Source organism: Myotis nattereri (assembly GCF_964212035.1).
Source record: "Myotis nattereri genome assembly, chromosome: 5".
Classification (NCBI taxonomy): Eukaryota; Metazoa; Chordata; class Mammalia; order Chiroptera; family Vespertilionidae; genus Myotis; species Myotis nattereri.
Genome location: NC_138080.1, coordinates 69,899,583 through 69,914,070, shown reverse-complemented (window position 1 = coordinate 69,914,070; position 14,488 = coordinate 69,899,583).

Below are 14,488 nucleotides of genomic sequence, written 5' to 3'. Positions count from 1 at the left end.
GCCCTCCATTTTCTAGTCTGAAGGAATAATGTTCCTGAATATTAATACATTGTGGACTCTAAAGTGATTTGCAAACCCAAGATATTGTTTCCTGCCAGTGCTTTAATGCTTAAAAAATCACACTAGAGCTTTTATTCTTTGTGTTTTAATTATAAAATATTATATTTTATTATATTGGTGCAAGGGCACCAAGAAGGATGTTAATGAACTTAAATAATAAAATGCAGCTTCTGTTTTACGATTTTTGTTCTTATGGAGTGTGGTCAACAGACTCTAGGGTAGCCCCTCCCTTACCCATGTACCCTGATATTCAAGTTTTTTGTGACACTCTCCCCTCGAGCCTGGGTGGTTACTTATGGATTGTTTCCAACCAACAGAATATGGCAAAGGTGACATGATGCACTAGATTTTCTGTGTATATATTACAAAAGATGGTGACCCGTCTTGCTAGGAGACTCTCTCTCTTTTGCTGAATTTGAAGAAGCAAGCCGCCATTTGTGAGCTGCCATGTGGACCAGGACATGTGGCCAGGAGCTGAGGGTGGCCTCTGGCTCAGAGTCACCAGGAAAGTGAGGCTCTCAATCTGGCAAACTGAAAGGGCCTGAATTCTGCCAACAACACTGAGTTAGGAAGCTGATTCCTCCCCAGTCGAGACTCAGATGAGATGCCACTTGGTTGACACCTTGACTGTAGATTTGTGAGACCTCAAAGCAGAGCACTCAACTAAGCTGGGCTCAGACTCCTGACCCAGAGAAAATTGGCCAGTAGTGAATGTGTGCTGTTGTGTAAGCCACTAACTTTGTAATACTATCATTAAGCAGGAATAGATAACTAATACACTAAATTTTACAACATTCTTTTTAAAGACTGAGCTTAACTCCTATAGATGATTTCAGTCATTTGCTCTAAATGAGCATTCCTGTTGAATTATGCCACATGAATGGGAAAAATAGCTAACATTTATTGAACTCTTCCTTTTATCTTATTGACTCTATTTTTCAGCATGGAAGATAAACCTCCCCAACATCATTATTAAGTCAATCAATCTGAAAAATCACAATGTTATTTCCAGTACAGGTAGGAAAGAAAATACTTAATTCTAAGAGATATCTGGTGGACAGTGAGGATCAGAACTTACTGGGCACAAATAATACAGAAACATTGTTAATAATACAGAACATTGAGAATAAGCAAAATTATCACAGATTTGGCAAAATTATTAAAGATACAAATGATTGGCTTGAATCAGTACGACTTTTACATCATCTCATTCAACCTTCTTGATAGCATCAACTGTCTTGAATTATATAATAACAAGAGGCCCAGTGCATAAAATTCATGCACAGGCAGGGTCGGGGGGGCCCCTCAGTCTGACCTGCACCCTCTCCAATCTGGGAGCTCTCAGGGGAGCCCTCTCCAACCCGGGAGCCTGATGGCTCAGGCCCACTCCGCATGGTTCTCTGCTCTCTGCAGGGCCTGGCCGCTCCATGCCTGCTGCCCAGAGGTTCTCCATGGCCCAGAGGCTCTCAGTGGCTGGGGCGGGATGCTTGTCTCATTGTGGGCTTGATCCCCAGTTGGGGGCATGCAGGAAACAGCCAACCGGTGATTCTCTCTCACCAATGATGTTTCATCTCTCTCCTGCTCCCTTCCTCTTGGAAATCAATGAAAATATATTAAATTTAAAATAAAAGAAGTATGAAAAAAACAAAGCGAAAAACAGCCATTCTCCAGATCATTGTCCCAACCCCTTGAGATTCTGCTTCCCGGCAAGTGTGGACAGTTTGGCTAAAGTAAACTCATAAAAGTTCTCTACAGGTTTGAATGTTTTTACATGAACACGACGTATGCACCTGCTGGTTTCTGGGGGTGAGGAAACAGACTAGGTCCATGAGGTCTGCTGTGAAACTGTAGAGGAGTTTGTTTTTGCTATCAAAAGCCAGGTCACCCTTAGAAAGAGTGTAGAAAACCGGAAATGGGATTTACAAAGAGAAAACAGACAGAAGCGAACGGAGGGATGCTCCCACACTCTTATCCACCCAGACAGGCCAGTTTCTCAAACATCCTCACTCCCTGAATTTAGTGAGCTGCGGCCTAAGGGTGGGGGAGTCAAAGAAGCCGAGGCGAGGTCCGAGGCTCTGACATCACCCGAGAGCTTTCTGCATTTGAATGAAGCCTTCCAGTGAGATCCATTGGAATGAATCCCCTGACCTACTCTCCTCCCGCATGCTCCCTACCCCACTCCCTACTCCCCGAGCCCAGGATCTGTCAGCTCCCAGCTGCCTCCCCCGAACATGTCAGGTGCAGGTGGATCCCAGAGAGCGGGGCTGACAAGACCGGACACTCCAGCGGCAGGGCTGAGGGGACTGGGCGCCGCCATCTTTGTGACAGAGTGATGGTTAATTTGCATATTACCCTTTTATTAGATAGAATATGATAAATGTAGTTATTAAAAGTGATAAAAAAAAAAGAGAAACAGATTTACCATTTGCAAACAGTAAATTTATCAAAGCAAAGATCATAATGTTATTTTAAAGGAAATACTTAAAAAAAAAAATAATGTGTCAGACCCACTAGAGATCAGAAGGAGTTTGAAAAACCCCTTTAACATGTTTGATATAAACTTATTACTACCAATTCCCTGACTCAAAAGCAAAAATATTTTTTCATAAAATATGCTTCCATTTAATATGTAGATTTCCAAGAGAACCTGGTGATAGGACTATACAGTAGTATTTTGGTTACTTGCAATAATAGTAATATTCAGTGACATATTAACATGACATTAGAATTTCTTCAATCATATTTTTTAAAATTTGGAGTCAATAAAAATTTTAGCTCGTCTGAAAAATTAGTCTATGACTACTTACATAGGCTTATTTTGACTATCTACATAGGCTTTGGTTCAATTTTATATGGTTTATTGTTTTCTTTGAACTAAATTTAATTGATACATTGTCCTATCTGAACCTACTCCATTGGAATTTATTCAAATTTATTTTAAAATAAATACACTATTAGTATTTCCTTTTACACAATCAGATTATGGTATTTGACTTTATTTACCCATAAATATTTCAATGTATTTATATTAATTTTCTTGTTTTGCTCCAAGTTTTGTAGAAATTTACTATAAATTTTGAAATTCTACATATGTAGCTATGCAGGACTGTTTTTAAATAAATAAAACTGTTTCCCTTCCATAAAAATTGTAATTATATTTTCAAAATTTCCCAATAAAGGTACAATAATCAGTACTTAATTTTTATCTAGGACTTTTTCAAAAATTGAAGTATATATCATACTGTGACAGTCATGAAGTTACAGTTAACATGTGATCTGATTTCTCTCATTTTTACATGTGGAGAATTCAATTATTTGATGTTGAAACAACTTACACTTGCCCCTATAGAGCAGTGGTTCTCAACCTTCCTAATGCCACGACCCTTTAATATAGTTCCTCATGTTGTGGTGACCCCCAACCATAAAATTATTTTCGTTGCTACTTCATAACTATAATTTTGCTACTGTTATGAATCATAATGTAAATATCTGATATGCAGGATGTATTTTCATTGTTACAGATTGAACATAATTAAAGCATAGTGATTAATCACAATAACAATATGTAATTATATATTGTGAAATATTTATTTCTAATTGCAAATAAATGAAATTTTGTCTTGAAGCATGGTGTAGCATGGGTAATAGTCTTAATATAACAACAGTAATCTACATTGCTACATTTTGCGACAGTATGCATAAAAAGCCAATGTCAGTGAGAAGGTTGAGATTGCTTCTTTTCCACCAGATCAGAAATTCTCGGGGCAGTCTTTGCAAGAGCACAACGAAGATCATCTTCCACAACAAGTCTACTTCTGTATTTAGACTTGATAACCAACAAGCTGGAAAATCCTGTTTCACAAAGATATGTTGTTAGAAATGGAAGAAGGCGCAACACAGTCTCAGACAGAACAGGATATGACTGCAAACACTTGATCCAGAATTTTGTAACTGGCATTGTAGAGAAATCAGTTCTTGCTGCATCGTTGTTAATAAGTTCAGTGAACTCCTCTTGTGCTGTCTCAGGAACATCTTCAACTTTGACTGTGAATGGGCTTCTGGCAAGTGCAAATGGGGTGTCAGGTAGATTTGGGAAGTATGATTAAATTTCGTATGCAAGCATGTGCAAGTGTTCTTTCACAGAAATTATCATCGTAATCCTTTTGTCTGGTTCAATGTCATGTTCCTCAAAGAAAGCAGATAAAGTAAGCAACATATAAATTTTATTTTCATCCAGTTTTTTTTTTTGCCAAAGCTGAAGTTTCATTTGGAATGATTGGATCTTTTCAGACAAATCGAGGCATGTTGCATTTGGTCCTTGCTGTGATAAATTTAACTCATTCAAGATGGCAAAGATGTCAACCAAGTAGGCTGTTTTCTGCAGTTCACTTTTATCACCAAAAAGTGCTTCGAACTGTGGTCTTGCTTTCTGACTAAAAAATGTTTTGAGTTCATCACGAAACTCAAAAACACGTTTTAAAATTTTTCCTCTCGACAACCATCTCACTTCAGTGTGAAATAGCACAGCATTGTTCGGCGCATCCAACTCGTTGCACAGTTGCGAAAACAGTCGACTGTTTAAAGTGCTCGCCTTTACAAAATTGACACAACTTATGACGCTTTTCATTACTTCTTGTAACTCTTGTGGCAGCATCTTCATTGCTAATATTTGCTGATGATTCATACAGTGAGTTCCGATGACTTTTGGTGACTCATTCAGTACCAAACGTTGAAATCCAGATTGACATCCTAGCATAGCTGGAGCACCATCTGTGCAAACACTACAAACTTTTTCCCAAGAGATCTTATGCTCTTTCAGAAATGAACCAACTGTGTCAATTACATCACATGCAGCAGTTGTCATTTCAAGAGGTTTGCAAAAAAGAAACTCATCTTTAAAGTCACCATCACTAATATACCTCACGTAAACCAGTAACTGTGAACAACTTGCAACGTCTGTAGATTCATCAAGCTGGATACTAAATATTAGAAGTGGAGCAGATTTAATTTCCTGGATTCCATGATCAAGAATATCAGCAGACATGTCATCTATTCTTCTGCGGACGGTGTCGTTAGATAAGGAAATTGCACTCAATGTTGTAACAAATTCATCTCTGATCATAACTCGAACAATGTCTTTGGCTGCTGGCAACAGTAAATCCTCAGCAATGGTGTGAGGTTTCATAGCTCTGGTGATTCTGAGTGCCACCAAATATGAAGCTTCAATGGCTGCTACGTTTTGTTTGTGGTACTTGCCACCAGTGTCAAGTCTGGCTTTCTTGAGTCCATCAGCTTTGCTTCTAAAATAGTTGGTATCCTGGCCAGCAAAGCTCGGATGCTTGCCATCAAAATGGCGTTTTAATTTGTTTGGCTTCATAGATTCGGCTGATAGAACTTCACAACAAATAACACATTGCGGTTTCTCAATTCCTGCTGTAATTATTGAGGTAAAACCATACTGTAAAAAATCCTCACTACATTTTCTTTTTTTAATGTTCTCTACACTATCCATTGTCATGGGATGGTTTGCTAATGAAAATAATATATAACAATAGCTTTAGTAATACAAAAGATGATACATAGTTCAGTCAATACAGTCAATACAGTTCATTAAAGTTTCCTATGATTTACCATTCTGTGTTTTTTTTTTACATACCTGTTACTATCACAAGAGGGCAGTATTCACATCAACCACAGCTGAAAATAAAAAGACCGATCAACATCCAGATTAAGTTCCCATGGTACAGATTTTTTTTATTTTTTTTTGCAGTAGTTGATGATTTTACATTTACCCAGTAATTAATAATTCATGAAGTGTTGTTTTACTTCCAATACTGCTGCTTTCAACACAGCAGCTGCTTTTAACAGAGTAGCTGCTTTCAACACAGTAGCTTCTCTCTACACATGTGTGACTGGTCCACATAAGTACATTATGGCGCCAACCCTGTCACATACACCTGTATTTGTACGGGGTGTATGTGATGATGGGGTTGGCGCAATGATGTCATCACGCCGGGTACTGGTATGTGGGCGTATCTGCATGTGGGCGGACCCGCTTGGAGACAGATAGAGGAGCGGTGTCTCGGTTCCTAAGACCATCAGAAAATACGTTTTCTGATGGTCTTAGATGACCCCTGTGAAAGGGTCGTTCGACCCCCAAAGGGGTCGTGACCCACAGGTTGAGAACCACTGCTATAGAGACTAGGAAGCAGAATCTAGATCAGATTCAATGATTATTCAATTCTAAAACTGATCTATATTTAAGAGCAAAAATTAAGAGTCTTAGCCACAAAAATATAATTGCCTACATTATTTTAGATTAACATTGTCTGTAAATATTAAACTGACCCTTTTTATTAATTTGTTTCTCCAGAAACATCTCCTTAGTATAACCATATACAAGTACTTGAACTAAGTCTTTTGCTTTTTATGTTTTGTTTGCTTGTTTTGTGTTTACTGTTTCCTTGTGTCTGTTATGAGTTCATGAATAGGATGTAAAGGAAGGGGTTAATATATTCTGCCACTCCAAAATTACTACCCACAACCAAAATCATAGCTTAGTTTCTTCTCAAAACACATGTTTGCCATTTTTAATCACAGACTCAGTGATTAAGAATGGAATGAAAAAGAGACATGACTACGGAGCAATTCAAATAAACAAAGAATTAAGATGTTGTGATATGTTTATAAAGACTAGAGACATCTGGAATATTCCAACCAAACAGTACAGATAATGCACTCTTTCTTTTAATAGGGGCTTTAAGTACCGTAAAATATCAAATTCTAAACCACTACCGAGGGCCTCTGTTATTTGTCTTTTGTCTTCTAATATAAGCCAAGTTCTGAGTTTCTTCTGTATTGCAATGTATACTGTGTTCACTACTTCTGACTCATATTTGATTTTAATCTTCTTTATTAAAGAGAATCTATTTGTGTTTAAAGTGTTCTGTTAATCAAATCTTAATGAATTATGTTTGTCATATATGATTATTCACTTAGACCACTCTCTGTTCGAAAGGAAGATATGCCATGTTAAATAGGAAGTAGATATTCTGATACCAGTCTAGAATTGCTCCTTTATTATTTGAAAGATATGCAAATGGTATAATTTTTTATGGCCTGTGATTGTATTAGTCAAGGCCCAGTTGGAGGAACTATTAGGCATTGCGTTAGATTCAGAGAAGACCAGTTATTTAGCTTCCCTCCCCAGGCAGAATCCTGCTAATTGATACAACACAATTAAAACAAAGAAGTAAAAGGAAGAACAGAAAGAAGAAACTAGAATTAGAGTTTTATGAATACTTATTTAATTGTGGATAAAAGAAAGGGATTATACATTTAAAAAGACAAGTGTTTATAGAGGAAAACAAATAGATTTAACAACAATAGCAGCAACAACCAAAAAATTGTCTGAGACACCAATTGATTAAATTGGCAACAAACATGAATATTTATTTTTTAAAAGCAAAACAATAGCTAATATGTAAAAAATATAATACAAATGTATGTTAAAGAAGATACCCTTTTTATCCTTTTTAAATGGGCCAGTATTTAAATGTGCTGTAGTCAAATATATATGTTTCTTTGTTTTGCTGGAAGGAAATGCTTTGGTTTGGCTTATTAATAGGGATATAATTTCTGGAAAGCAACTTGGCAATAACCAATAAGGATCATTAAAAGTTAAAATTCTTTTTAAAAATTTCTGTAATTTGATTAAACATGGCAGAAGACATGTCTATTTTGTTTGCCACTGTGTCCTCTGTAGCTTTTAAAGCATCTCTCTCTCTCTCTCTCTCTCTCTCTCTCTCTCTCTCTCTCTCACTAAGTACCTGACATAGTTACTTTCTAATAAATTATTATCAATGATGATAATAATAAAAGCATGAATTTTCATAGCAATATAATCTAGAAAAATCCTGAATGTCAACATTAAAGGAACAATTTTAAAAATTGGGCAATTCATATGACAAACTATTTAGCCAATAAAACATTTATGTAAAATTATTTACTAGCAAGTGAATACTCATTAAACACTAATACAATATCAAATAGTCTTATTGTAGTCTATACTTCATTATCTCAAACAAATTTAAAATAAAATATATGATAAAATATTGGCTGTGGGTCAAGTTTATTTGTGTTTTTAGAATCAACATTGGTATGATTCTCTTAATTCTCCACTCACTATAGATGAAAAAAAATGACAGTTCAAATTGTTCTGCACTTTTGAATTTTTTAAAAAATATTAACTTAGACTGAATATATCATTCTTCTTAACACTTTCTGATATTACATACATATATATTACATATAAATTAAAAGCATCTACTTTATTTTTATATTCTAGGATGAAATTCAATGTCAGTTTCATTTTAATGTTAATGCAGTCTTTAACTATTATCCATATTAATATACTTTTAGCCTTAGATAATTTGGATACTTATACTTAATAAAGATTAAAATATGACCAACTATTCACATAGTATATATTTCAACAAAAGGGTAGATTGTCACAAACAGTTGTTGGACTGGGCAGTTTCTCCAAATTATGGTAGGTAATTACTAGTTTGTGGCAAATGCCACAATACCAAGAGACCTAGCCTCACATTTAGTGTAAGCAATTTCCATTCCAGTGGCTTTGCTCACAAACTCACATGTACTATATTATGAAGGACTGAAACCCTAACCCTTTATTTTGTTTCTCCCATAAGTGTGATGTTAAAAAATATGATTTTCGTTTCCATCTTGTAGTTTCAGCTTTATTTACATACACTGGTGTTTCCACATTAACCTTTGTAAATTGAACACTGGTCAGAGAAGAAAGATTAAATATATGCTTATGGAAGGAGAAGCTAAGTACCAAGTGATAAAGGTCAGAAACTTTTCATAAAAGACTAGAAACGGTAACTGTTTAGAAAAAAACTAGCTTTTTTGCCTCTCCCCCGTGTTGCCTTGAGGCAATTCTTGTCTGTTTCTCTGCAGAAATTGACAACAGCAGCCAAGACATCAGTCTCCTCATGAAATAAGTGACCAGTTGCCCTTAGGCCAGTGATGGCGAACCTTTTGAGCTCGGCGTGTCAGCATTTTGAAAAACCCTAACTTAACTCTGGTGCCGTGTCACATATAGAAATTTTTTGATATTTGCAACCATAGTAAAACAAAGATTTATATTTTTGATATTTATTTTATACATTTAAATGCCAGTTAACAAAGAAAAATCAACCAAAAAAATGAGTTTGCGTGTCACCTCTGACACGCGTGTCATAGGTTAGCCATCACTGCCTTAGGCATTGAATGTCCCATCCAACTCTCTGTAAATCCCCAGGGCTGTGGATTAAAATTTAGGGAGACTGTCACTTCCTAATCATACCACACTGCCCAGTTCAAAATTCAAGGTTACAAAAGATCAAAAGGCCGAAAGAAAAAGACGCAACCAATGTAAAACAGAAATAGAAATTTTGACTTATTCAAAATATTGACTTTATTGATTTTGTATATACACACACATATTCATATACATCTGTAAAAAAAAAAAAAAGATTACAAATGGAAATTATCAACAACAGTATCCTGGTAGAGTTTTCAGTATAAGGCTATCTCTTAAGCTGTAAAACAGAGGTCAGCAAATGACCAAATTGGATCTGCTTCCTGTTTTTGTAAATAAAGTTTTACTGGAACACAGCCATACATTCCCAATAATTTCTATGTTAGCTATAGCTGCTGCCACATTATAAGGACAAGGTTAAGTATCAGTGCGACAGAGACTGTCTGGCCCTCAAATCCTAAAATATTTCCTATCTTGCTTTTTATAAAAAAAATTTTTTTTGCCAAACCTTGCTCTAAACTCACAGACTGAGGCCTGCCTGTACTTTAAAGATCCATCCTCGGCACATATTACCAGCGCAGCTGACACCGCCCAAAACAAGACCTCAGGTTAAGACAAACTGAACAACACAGGCAACCCATAATAAGGAGAGAATTTTAACAGATGGAACAAGAATCTAAAATGTGTGTTAAAGATAGATGATTAATGGATAGGTATTGTCAATAGAAAGCAGAATTAAAATTTATTTAAAAATGAAATAGAAATATTAAGTATGAAAAAAATATGAGTTGGCATGAAGAGAATAAAAGATTTACCAATGGTAGATTGGATATACCTGAACAAATGAATGAGTGAATTAAAATATCAGACTGTGGAATTTTCCAGAGGAAAGCAAGAAAAACTAAATTGACCCAGCTTATGAGTAAGTACCAAATAATAAAATTTCTCAAAAAGGAAAAAAAAAAATGGAAAGAGGAAAATATTTGGAGACAGGGTTCTTACTCTGGTAATATGCCGGGCTATTATTATCACTAAAAGCCACTAAAATTATTTCATTTTAAAATATTTTCTCAAAAGATCAAGAGCTGACATGATTTGATAGTTAGGAATTACCATATAAAGCCCAGAAGATGTCAACGGGCTCATTAGAATGTTTGCCGCTGGCCCAGCCCGCTTGGCTGAGTGGTTGAGCATTGACCTATGAACCAGGAAGTCATGGTTCAATTCCAAGTCAGGGCACATTCCCAGGTTGTGGGCTTGATCCTCAGTGTGGGGTATGCAAGAGGCAGCTGATCAATGATTCTCTCTCATTATTGATGTTATTCTCTCTCTCTCTCTCTCTCTCTTTCTCTCCCCCCCCCTTCCTCTCTGAAATCAATAAAAATATATTTAAAAAAGAAAAAAAATAATATTTGCCTCTGGGGGACCTATAAAGGAAATGAAGAATGACAAGGACATGAGCATGAGATAGAATAAAGTGAGTACGATTAGCCCAAACATCTTCATCTGGGGTCTAAAAGATGAAAAAAAAAATTGGGCATTTCATAAAGTAATGAGGGCAAATGTGTAAAGATCAGGATAATGAATTGTTATAAAAGCTATTTGTTTTGATGTATGCCCTAAAGTTCAAATGAGCTATAGTCTCTAGTTTCTTTCATGACTGAACATAAAAATATAATTTTCCCTACAGTCTATTAAAACTGCTGAATATCTTCTCTTTTAGAAGTATCTAATTTCATGTTTAGTGAAAGCTTTCACTAAGTAATCCTTTTAAAATAATTAAACTGTTAGTGGAAGAGCAAAAATAACCTAAACCTCATTTATTCAGGCATACAATTTCTCTATATCTTTATTTTCTTTCATTTATATTTTGGGAAGCATCTTTACTTAAATTTTTTTATTTACTAAGAGGACCACCCTTACTTTTTATCATGCATTATAGTACCACAATTTTTGAAACCCAAGGGAGAAAAATAAAATAAAATAAATGCCTCATTCCTGGTCTTTCAGTAAAACCAGTATCCATACAATACTTTACATTATGTACCTGGCATACGTAAGTTGTAATTCTATGTGTAGGTTTTAGCTACAAATGAATGTGTTATTTTAAAGTAGTTATCATGGAGAGCTTCCATTTATTCAAATAACTGTACCATTATCTAAATCATTTTTATAATCCTCTTTCAGAATTGTTCAAAAGTTATTTTATGTACTGAATAATACCCATTCTCTGTATTACTTAATTTTGCCATATCTTGTTTTTTTAAAAAAAATATGTATACTATAAAATAGGAATTACACAAAATATACACTTCCCATTCCACAGAATGAATGATTTTCACTTGTTCCCCCAAATTAAATCCACTCATAAATGATAAATATAACAGTATTTATACTAAATATGAAGGTATCTCACAGGCTCTCCAAAGAACTTGATCTCCTACCACAAGTACCTAAATGTTTTCTTTCTACTTCTTCATACTTGAATGGAGCATTAGCAAACAACAACCAAAAGAAAAAACCCTATTATTCTCTTAAAGTCACACATCATAGCCATGGTCTATAAAAAATTTTGGTCCTATTTTAACCTACAATTTTTTTTTTTTGGCTAAATTACTTCAAAATAGAGGTATTAAGATTGTACCTTTTTTGGCAGAGGAAGTTTTGAGAAAAGGCTTAAAGATGTCTTTCTTTTAAAAGAACAGCTTCCAATGCTTTAAAAAGTTTTCAAGTCCTAAAAAATACAGAAATGGTAAAATTTAACTTTCTTGTCGGTTTCCAATTCACTCAATATGTATCTACTGTATATAGACTGCCATATGTACATACTGTATGTTCCTAATGGCACGTATAGTAGAGGAACATGCATAAGTGAACGTCCTAACCTAAACAAAGAAGCTGGTGGTAGCATTTTTAGTATTCAGGTTTCCATAGATACTTCGGGTTACAGGCTGTCTACATCAGAGAACTTGAACTTGCTGTCTGCTCTATTGCTCTTAATTTTTTTTTTACCTTAAATAAAGAAAGGCAGTAGGAGATTCCTAAAGACCTTTTTTCTTTGCCACTATCCACAGGCCAAGAAGGAGGAATTAGCCTTGCAATCTGATCCTTCTAGTCTCTGCATTTAATTTTAAGGCAGAAACTAGGCGACCAAAGACCTTAAGATCGACGAACAGCAGAGGGCAGCATTTACCCGTCGCTGAAATATCCCAGGGCTCAGTAAAGTTTTAAATTCGGAGGGGGTCACTCTGGCAAAAATGCATGCTATATGCCCTATATTGTATTTGCGTTGCTTGGTTTAAATTCTTATTTTCAAACTGGTTTCTCTTAAAGGGAAAGGAATACTGACTTGATTCCTAGTCACTTTTTTTTTCTTTTAAAGAAGCGATGCATGCGACAACAAAAATCAGCTACTGTAAATAGCAGGGGAATTAATTTGAGTGCAGTACTTGGCACGTGATCATTCTTCAAATTTACATTTCATCCTGTTTATATTTTTTCATATCTATTTTCCCCAGACCAGAGAGAGAGAGAGAGAGAGAGAGAAGAAAAAGAAACAAAAAACCCCCAAATTTTGTCAGGATTCCTTTGGCTACAGAATGTCAAGAGGGAAATATTCCAACAGAGATGAAAATTCCAAACTCTGCAACAGGAAAAGGGCTCCGTCTTTCCCCAGGGCTACCATTGTTATTGTTGTGCTCTAAGGTTTGGCTACTGGCACCTGGGATCCAGTTGGGAAGGGAAACAAAACAAACACCGAGTTTCGCTAGCTTTTCCTATGGGAAGTCCAGAGTGCAGTGGGTACGCAGGCGTAGGTGCCCTCAGTCACCTGGGAGCTGGGGAGGGGAGCTGGGTGCAGGTTTAGGGTGGAGCCAGCCCAGGAGTGCAGGGAGTACGCTCTGTAGACCGAGGAGGAACGGGAAGAATAGGTTTGCATTTGGTCGGATCCATAGAAAGAGAAGAGGCAGGAAACGGTTAAAGCCAATCGGCGCTGTGCATTCCCAGACAGGCTTTGCTTAATCCTTCCTCCCCGCTCTACCAGACCCTCGCCCCCCGCCTTTCTTTTCTTTCTCTCGACCCCCCTACCCCTGAGTTATTACTACCATAACAACCGAACGGCTTCTCCCGAACCCCGCCACTAAAGTTATTTATCTGCAAACCTGACCTAACCCCCATCAATTCTGCGGCAGCTTTTTGCTGTTATTGCTCTGACGCCAGCCAAGATTTGACCAAAAGGGTGGGGGGGGGGGGTGGCGGAGAAAAAAAATCGCCCCCTTCTCAGCGCCTCCGATTCGCGGGGGTCCCACCCCGGAACGCCCACAGTCCCCCGGAGGCCACGGGAGTGATTAGCGTCGGGAACAGCCAGTCGGCAGCCCGGGCACGCCGCGCGCGCGGGCGGGGCGGCGCCGGGCCCAATGGGCTAGGCGGGGGCGGGGCCGTGGGTGACAGGCTGGGAGCGAGGGGGAGTCGTCGCGAACCCCGAGCCGATCAATGAGTGGCGAGCAAAGTTTCGGAGTCCCGCTCGCCCCGCGGTCTGCCCGCCCCCCTGTTTGTGTGTCGGCGGCGGCGGCGGCGCGCGGCGTGAGTGCGCGCGCGCGTGCGGCGGACAAGGGGCGGGGAGAGGGAGGACTCGACTCGGGGGCGCGGAGAGGGGCTCCCGAGCTCCGGCTGCACCGCCGCACAACCTCCAGCCCGGCGGGCGAGCAGCAGAGCGCTGACAGGCGCCGTCCCGAGCTGCCACGGGCGCCGCCACTGCTCGGCGCCGCGTCCCCGCCTCCCCGCCGACGGCACAGGAGAAAGGGGTCCAAGCGCCCCCAAACCCAAAGCCTTGTGGATTACAAAGTGAAACTGACCCGGGACCATAAAAGCAAAGAGCACCGGGGCAGGGGCGAGGCGCAATAGAGTGGGGCTCTGCCGGGGCCGCCCGACCACGGTCCCCTCGGCATGCTGAGGGGAGGGGACGCGGGGACCGCACGCCGCTGCCGCCTGACCCCCGCGAGGCCGAGAAGAACGGGGGACCTGCGCTCGCTGTGGATGTACAAATAACGGGTCGGCAGGCGCCCCGGCGGAAGTAAAATAAACCATGCCGAGGAGCGCGGGACG